Source organism: Chelonoidis abingdonii, chromosome 10 (assembly GCF_003597395.2).
Source record: "Chelonoidis abingdonii isolate Lonesome George chromosome 10, CheloAbing_2.0, whole genome shotgun sequence".
NCBI lineage: Eukaryota > Metazoa > Chordata > Testudines > Testudinidae > Chelonoidis > Chelonoidis abingdonii.
In genome coordinates this window covers 7,410,920-7,419,659 of record NC_133778.1, presented here as the reverse complement: position 1 = coordinate 7,419,659, position 8,740 = coordinate 7,410,920, and the positions used below count along the sequence as shown (strand labels likewise).

The window sequence follows — 8,740 nt, the reverse complement described above, 5'->3', positions numbered from 1 at the left end:
GTTCTGCTTTACAGATATGTGGCATGAATTAACATTGGTGAGTCAGCATCAGATTCTGTAAAAATACTTCAACTATTGGAATTTAATTAAATACCCTTTTCCATTGTAACCTGTGGAAATAGTTTTTAAACCTGGCTGTTGGATGGTATATTTTACTTTTTCTAAAAAAGTAGTTCTCTTTGTACTGGGAGATATAAGCATTCATGCATCACTGACCAGATATTGTCTATTAGTAGATGTGAATTGTTTACATGAGGTGGAATTGTATTTCAGGTGTAGATCCATCCCTGCAAGCAGAGAACAGAATCCCAGGCTCTTCACAGGCTACAGCTGCTGTATCTAAACAGCAAAAATCACGTTCTACCAACTCCAGAGATGAGCGCTTCCGATCTGGTAAGGAAGATCTATGCAGCTAAAACAAAGCAGGTGCCCCAACAGTGTCCTTACACCCATAAAGAGGTACATATATTATGCTTAAGGAGCCAAGTGAAGTGCTTTCCATATTGGAAGAAGGCAAGATATGAGGAAATCTGTCCAAGCAGCTGTGCTGTGCTGTGTGTGTGTGTGCGTGTGTGTGCGTGTGTGTATATATATATATATATATATATATATATATATATATATATATATATATATATATATATATATATATATATAGGCAATGCTTGGCCACCTCCAAAGTGGAGAAAATGGTTGGGGAAGAAAGAAAATCATAAACACATTCTGATGTTTTCCTTTTTAGGGACTTAAGCCATGCTTAACAATTTCCTCTCATCTGCCGGTCTTGCTTCCTATCATTGGAGCACCCTGTTCTAATTTTTACAAGGCTATGATTTTTTTTTTCTCATAAGGATTGTAGAATTACGATATTTACCAAAGCTCTCTTTCAAACATTTCCTGATTTGAAGCAAATACACTCAAGTAAGGGAAACATTACAATGGATATTCTACAGAACTTGTAAACATGCTTCAGTCCAACAAAGAAACGTGTTTTGGGAAATTTCTATGAAAATATCCATATCCTCCTCATATCCTGCTTCCATTGTTGCTGCTCAGGTGGCTAAAATACATTGTGTTTTGATGTGAAATTCCTTCTCACTTTACTGAGAAAGGCAGGTGCTTTTTGAAAGCCATCATCTGGTAAGTCTATCCACAGGCTTCTAACTAGAATGCTGTTTCAGTGTGCTGTTGAGGGTAACTACATGTCCCAGGATTGGGGAGGAAGGTGATATCTAGAGAAATTGGCTGCATAATCTAAATTTTTGAAGTAATATCTTACTAATTTTTCAGTCACCTTGCTTTTAACTACTTGGCACCAGTATTTATGGCTTCACATTTTTATTACTGGCATTTCCATTGAGAAAACTCTGCTCCTAAAATCAAGGCATTGCATCTCCATGGTTTGTTTTTGAATAATCCAAGGGTTGATGGGATCTTTTATGTGGTTTGGGTAGCATTGGCAAGAGCTTTTGGGAAGATATGTGCTATCCGAAGAATAGATTTTCTGAAGTTTGGGGATGAGGATAACGAATATCAAAGAGAATTAATTCAATGGGATGCTTAAGATTAATATAATTTAGTCATTTGCTTTAAATTCCATCTCTTTTGTGTATCAGACTTATTTGCAATATAATTTTATTATCAGCAAACAAAATGTTCAATATGTATCTAAAAGACACTCTGGAGGAAGCCTATCATTGTTTGATGTGGAGAAAAGGACAAACTAGGGTAGTAACCATAAGAAGGCCTTTCTGTCTAATTTTGTGGTGTTGGTGGTATAAGATGATACTGTATTGTGTGGAAGGGTTGATCATAGAAACATGAACACATAGAACCTCAGAGTTACAAACACCTCGGGAATGGTGCTTATTTGTAACTCTGAATAAAACGTTATGGTGGTTCTTTCAAAAGTTTATAATTAAACGTTGACTTAATGCACCTTTAAACCTTTACTATGCGGAAGACAAACGCAGGTTTTAAACATCTTAATTTAAATGAAACAAGCACAGAGTTTCCTGACCTTGTCAAATATTCTTTTGAATCTTTCCCTTTATTTTTTTAGTAGTTTACGTTTAACACCGTACTGTACTATATTTCCTCCCCCTCCCCCTTTTTAGGGGGGTCATTGCTGTTGTCTGATTGCATACGTCCAGTTCCAAATGAGGGGTATGGTTGGCCGGTCAGTTTGCAACTCTGCTGTGAATAACTCTGAGGTTCTACTGTATTCTCACTTTTTTAATAGTTATTGGGGTAGTCTTGAACAATTTCAGCTAGCGTACATATGCATCAAGAAGTGAACACTCTTTCAGAGAACAGTCATACTGGCTGCCGCTGCTGCTGTTCTTTGTTCCAAAAACTTCAGTTAGTATTTCCAGAGCTGTGTTCAAAATTGACTTTTAATTTACTTCTGTTTAAAATTATGATGTTTATCACGATTTCTAAGCCTAGCAAATCCTTCCTTTTTGAATTTCAAGTTTTCTCAGTGACCAAATTTTGAAAGGTCAAGAAAAAATTAGTCCTGTTTTGATATGGCTGCTGGATGAATGTTGCTTCTAACTTGGTTTTTATCTTTTGTAACAGTTGCCAATCGCTGTCAGAGACAGGATAATGTACCCACTGGTCCCATCCAGTATGGCAATTACCATGATCCTGTTGTTTTCACGCTCTGCTATACCATCTAAAACTTTTCCTTAAAATGCTAGCAGGAAGTGTACTTCCATGTCTGAAAGCTTAAAATGTGGTGGTAGATGGGAAAAAATGCTCAGTTGGAATATATGTAACTGGATTCTTTTCTCCCTGTGTGGTGTTTCAGAAGACTCTAGTATGCTAAGAGGATACCAGATTCATTGTTAAAGGGCATGTCTTGATTTATATTCAGCTTGTGGTACTGTTCAGCCATGTGCCTAGCCAAGATAATATAGACATGACATCTTTCAGAGCCCACGCTGTTTTAGAATAAATCCAGAGAGCTTGCAAGCTGCTGCAACTTCAGACCTGTGCAGCAGCTCCCTCCATCTTTATTTTATTTTTATGACGAAAGGAGATAAAAGGACAAATGTGAATGTATTTTGTCGTCTTTTCCCTGGAGTTTTAATATTAATTGAGAAAATATTATCCAAGCTTGTTCTGTGGCTTTGTTTTTAATTTTGTTTGAAATACAGTGAAGAATTTTAGCTTAGTGGATATTGATTTAATTTTCCTTCCCTAAAATGTTTCAGCCTGAATAACCACCACCATAATAAGATAAGGTTATTTTTCACAGTACACTCTTTACATTGGCTAAAAGATGTAACTTATATGAGAGACCCTTGTGGTGCTGCATCACAGAACCTTGTGCGGAGCATGTCTAATCAAAGTAGTGTTAAATGCCAGCGACAGCTTCTGTAGCATTTGGGCTCCTGATGCACCTGACAATAGTGGAACTAAACTAGTATTAGCAGTGGGAGAAAAGTTTTAGAAAATTTCTCTTCTGTAGGAAGAACTTAGTGAAAATTGTTTCCCATTATGCTTGCACACTACCAGAGCAGCCATAGATTCCTGCATTGAACCAAATGAAATGTTAATTGAACATTGGACTTTCCATATTGGGAATGACCAGCAGTCCAATATCCTGACTCCAGCAGTGGCCAGTACCAGATGCTTCAGAGGAAAGAGTAAGGAACTGCATGGTAGATGACTGTGAAATAACCTGTGCATAAGGGAAGTTTGTTTCTGACCACAGCCAGTTGGCCTATGTCCTGAAATACAATTGTCTCTTTTCCATTTCAATCTAGCTACTGTAGTTGTTGATGTTCATACATACATCTTATCCTTTTCTAATTGCTGCTAAGTTCTTGGCCTCAGTAGTGTCTAAGTCAATTAGTTCCACATAGTTTGTTGTGTTTAAAAATTCTAAAGGTATTTTTATCACTTTAAAATGTTATTGTGTTTTATCTTACACTGGATATCCCCTTGTGCTAGTATAATGAGAGGGATAAATAGGAGTTTCAAACTGACCGTCTGGGTACTGTTCTGTTCTACGTATTTCTGTCATATCCCCTCCTCTTTGTTTCCTTTCTAATTTATAGTCCAGATCTTTCTAATCTCTCCTGGTACAAAGTCTTTACATGCCTCTACATTCTTTTTCTTGCCCTTCTTTGTACCCTTTCTATATGTGCTGTGTGTTTTTTAAGATGAGATGATTGAATGGAGCACAGTATTGCAGGTCAGGGATCTCTTTCCAGAGTGATTAGTTAAAATTGTTCCTCCTTATGGTTGTTACCTTGTACTTGTATACAATTGAATCCATCTGCCAATTGCTAGCCTTAGGCAAATCTTTCTGTAGTTCCTGAGTCGTCATCTCTCATTCTGACTAACCTAAATAATTTTGTCCTCCACAGATTTTGCCACTTCATTGTTTCTTCCCCTTCTCCAGAAAATTAATGAACACATTAAATAGCACTGATCCTAGTATGGTTCCTTAGTATTAGGTGCAGAAGTAGAAGGAAAAGAGAGCGCACTGAAAATGTATAAAAAAATACACAATATATTTATAGGAAATAAGGGGGGAAATGGGCTGAGGGTGGAAAAGGAAAGAAAATATAGCACATCTTAGTTTTAAATTCTATTTTTAAAACAGCAAATAGAAAATTGACCATATGTTTCAGTTAAATACTTTATACAACAACAGTTTTCTTTAAAATGGAAAAGGCATTGCATAGGGGTTTTTTCTACTTTGGTTAGTAGGCTTGGTCCTCAGCTTAGTAAGCATTGTCATTACTGACCTCTTTATCTGTTGAACATTGACTATTTATTCCTACTCGACAGTGCCAGTTGAAACCAAATCAAACGAAAAATATCAATCAACTGAAGTTTACAAAGCAAACGAACATCTAGTTGTTCCTTAAGCACCATTGTAGGTTAAATTCTTTTCATTTTGTTTTAAGTGTTTGGCTGTGGTTTGATGAACATTTTTATTTTATCTGGCTGGTCAGACTTGAAAACTTTCAGTGGGAATGTTTTCCTGGACATTTGTATCTTTAAGGGCAGGAGCCAAATCCGAGATCATAGAACAGAGTTTCTTCAACATCATTCTAGTCCTTTTATTTTTTTGTTGGTCAGACATGAAGTTGATTTCCTCTTCATCTAGATAATGTGGGGAAATAGTTCTCCTGGCAACATGTGGGAAAGGAATAAGGTGTCTCAAGGGAAGAGAAACCAACTACTTAATTTACTTGGCTGATGGAAAGAGGATGGCCCTGCCCAGTTGTTTTCTGGGGGCAAGACCTCTTAATTTTGAAAATAAAGATTTCAAGTAAGAAATAAATTTAAAGTGGATATAGGAAGGAGATTCAGGCTGAGGCTCGGGAGCTGCAACTGACTCTTTAATGTGTCTCCTGTGGCTCTTTGCAGCATGTGACACTAAAACCTGGCGTGGTTTAATTAAGTTATTAACCAATCAGGATTCTTTTTCTATGTTACTAACCAATTGTAGAATACTGGGTCAGTCATTTTGCTGTGAGAAATATATAGTAATGAAACAATGAGTTCACACTCCTGTGGCTCTTTTGGGAAATGTTGATCGCTAATTTAGCTTCTGAACCACTGTGGTCTGAGTATCACTGAGTTAAGGAGTTGAGAAAGCAGTAGAAGACTGGTTGTGGGATTCATGAATAGAATGAGTTTATACTGACTATCCTCCTTTTACTTTTCACCTCTTAATCCAGTATTTCTCAAACTTCTGAAAGCTGAGTCTCTCAGAAAAATAAAACTAAATGTGCCCCCTCCCCCACAGCTCCAAATCCAAATCTTCCAGGTGGTGTTTAAAGTCCTACCCATTTTAATTTATATCTTCCATATATGCATACATACACACCCATACTTACCAGCTAGACTTCCTTATCCCTCTAAGGGGCACACTCTACCAATTGGGGAAAACTGTCTTAATCTGTGCAGTTATTCACTGTGCTGTTTAGTTTCACATGAACTGTAAATATTATATATTGCCATCTTATTCTGGGAGGACTTGTCTGGAAAGTAAAACATTTATTTGTTATGCTAATTCCTGTTGAATGCTGCTTTTAGTATCACAACAATATAATATTTTAATTTAGAGAGAGAAGATGGGTTAAGTAATATCTTTCATTGGAGAAAGAGACAAGCGTTTGAGACAGAGCTGTTCTTTGAGTCTGGGAAACGTACGCAGAGGTCACAGCTAAATACAAGGTGGAACAGATTGTTTTCATAAGTAGTTAACACACATTCTTCTTCGAGTGATGGTCCCTATTATATTCCACTGGGGGTTACGCATGCACACCAGGCATCTGAAGCTGGGAAATTTGAAAAGTGTCTGTTGGTCCATGGATACGCCCCAGCTCATCTTACACCTCTGTCCAAAGGAATAAAAGGCAGGGCAAACCAACTGCTTTTCCAGTTCTTTCTCACTGTTGCATTGTCTGGGTCACAATCTTCAGTGTCCACAGCTTTGGATTCATCCTACAAAATAATTATCTAGTTTGTAAACAGTTTAAATAGTTTAGTGTTTTATAGCGCTGTTAGTGTTTAGATTAGTCTCGTGATGGGGCCCTGCCTCGTACTCATTCAGGTACTGGACTATGTCCAGGACTCCGGGCTTCAAACTCTGTGCTTCCTGCCCATGATCCTTCTTAGTCAGTGATGATCTCCAGTGCTGCCTGTACTGCCTTGGAGAAGCCTACATTACAGCAAAGTGCAGAACGTGCCAATCATTCCCTAGCCATAACCGTGAAAGGTGGGAACTTCATCTCCACAAATACCTCATGGCAGAGGCCACAGGTCTCAGTCAGTCCCAGGCCAGGGGACTTCTTGCTTCTCTTCCCTCCCCCCCCTACCCCACCCCCCCAGTACCTTGGCTGGATTCAGCAAGAAGTGCACTTTTTTGCTGCTAAATCCAATTCTGATGTCAGAAAATCTATCCACACATACCTCTCTGTGGGGTCCTGTCAGGAAGCACTCTTTTAAACATGAAACTAAATCTTCCTCTAAATCCACTTCAAAGAAGTCAGATTTGGCTGTAAGCAAGCCAGTCAGCTTGCCCCATGGGACATACGAAGTCCCAGAGACATGACAAGAAAGCTCATAAGCACTGGCTGCGTTGGTACTGGTCTGTGTTCCATCAGTACCATCAACGTTGGCACCTCCCACACCCTGGGATCCCTCAGCACCAGTGAAGTCTGATCACTCTCAATTTTGGACACTGCTCTCCTTGTCTGCTCCAGTGGCTCAAACAAGTAGAAACCCTCTCTTACCAGGGAAATCTGAATCTGTTGCTGCCCCACAGACATTTGTGCTCTCCTGGATCCAGAATCCCCTCTCCATTGAGCCGCTCTGTCTCCAGGAAGATATCATCATCTCTGGGGGAATCGACTGCATGAAATACATCTCCCCTCCAATGGCACCAGCAGTACCGCCATTGCCACCAGAATAATCATCCTTTTCATTGAGAGATTTTGAACCACCTGATGATTGCTTTCTTCCCCTTCCCTACATGTCCTCCACCCCTTCACCCCCAAAGACCACACTGGTTTGGGACCAACCTCCACCTCATCTAACTCGGAGTCAGTTCTACTGGAACTGGTAAGACTGCCATCTTCATCTCTGGATGAGGTAGTGACTCTTACTACTTCTTTTCCCCTCTGTCCCCATAATTTCAGGCAGTTCCAGGACCACCTTCACTCAATTGCTGGAGAGCTGCAGATTCCTCTCAAGGAGATCCAGGACTCCCAACACAAACTCTTTGACATCCTGCGTGCACCCGAACCCAATAGAATAGCTCTCCCCATTAGTGGAGCCATACTGGAGCCAGCTAGCACACCTTTGCCATCTGCGCTTCTACCCCTAAAAGGGCAGAGAAGTGTTATGTGCTGGCCAAAGAAGCAAACTTTTTGTTTTCTCAGCCTGCTGCCAGCTCACTGATGATCCATGCTATTTCTAAAAGGGGTAGACAGCAACATCCTGGATCTTCTGAAGAGAAAGGTCTTCTCATCACCCAGCCTCCAGTTCAGGGTAGGCATTTGCCAGTGGCTAAATACCATTTCATGAACTCTGCCAAGTTTTCAGTTTACTGACAGCCTTCCACGGCAGTCTAGGGCTCATTTCCAAGTTCTGGTAGACTGATAGCCAAGATTATTCTCCATTCTGAAGCTGATACCTCTGCTAGAGCTCTGGCTACTGCAGTAGTCATGCTCAGGGAGTCATGGCTCCATGAGTCAGGGTTCCCTAGGGAGGTCCAGACAACTATCATGGACCTTCCCTTTGATGAATCACATCTCTTCAACCAAAAGACGGATGAGTCCCTCCATACCCTGAAGGACTCCAGAGCTACCCTCCACTCAGTGGGGAGATATACATCTGCCCCAAGTGGAAATTTCACTGCCCATTGTTCAGATCTAGACTTGTGGCTCAGCAGTTTTTCTATCAGAGACTCTGTGAAACACCACATCAAAGACAGAGGGTTCACAAGTCCCTCTTTACTTCAAGTTCCTCTGCAACTGGCTCAGCATCTCAATATCAGGCCCTGGCTCAACATTTTTGACGGGAGCTTGAGAGCCCCGGAATACTAAGCTCAACACTTCCCAACCTGCACACGCCATTTGGGGGTCACCTAGCACTCTATTTCAGTGTAATAACAGACAAGTGCATGCTAAATGTCATCCACTTGGGCTATAAGATAGAGTTTACATCCTTATCTCCTCCAATCCTGCACCCCACCCCTCTTTGGGGG

At 40.1% G+C, this 8,740-nt stretch overlaps 1 protein-coding gene across 1 annotated transcript in view; it reads left to right on the top strand.

Moving 5' to 3' along the window:
* Positions 1–309: 309 nt before the first annotated feature.
* Positions 310–8,740, top strand: part of DIP2A (disco interacting protein 2 homolog A) — a 120,296-nt gene continuing 111,865 nt past the window's right edge. Inside the window, exon 1 of the mRNA XM_032787695.2 lies at positions 310–393. The gene's annotated coding sequence lies outside the window, so the exon portion shown is untranslated. The remainder of the gene's footprint in view (positions 394–8,740) is intronic.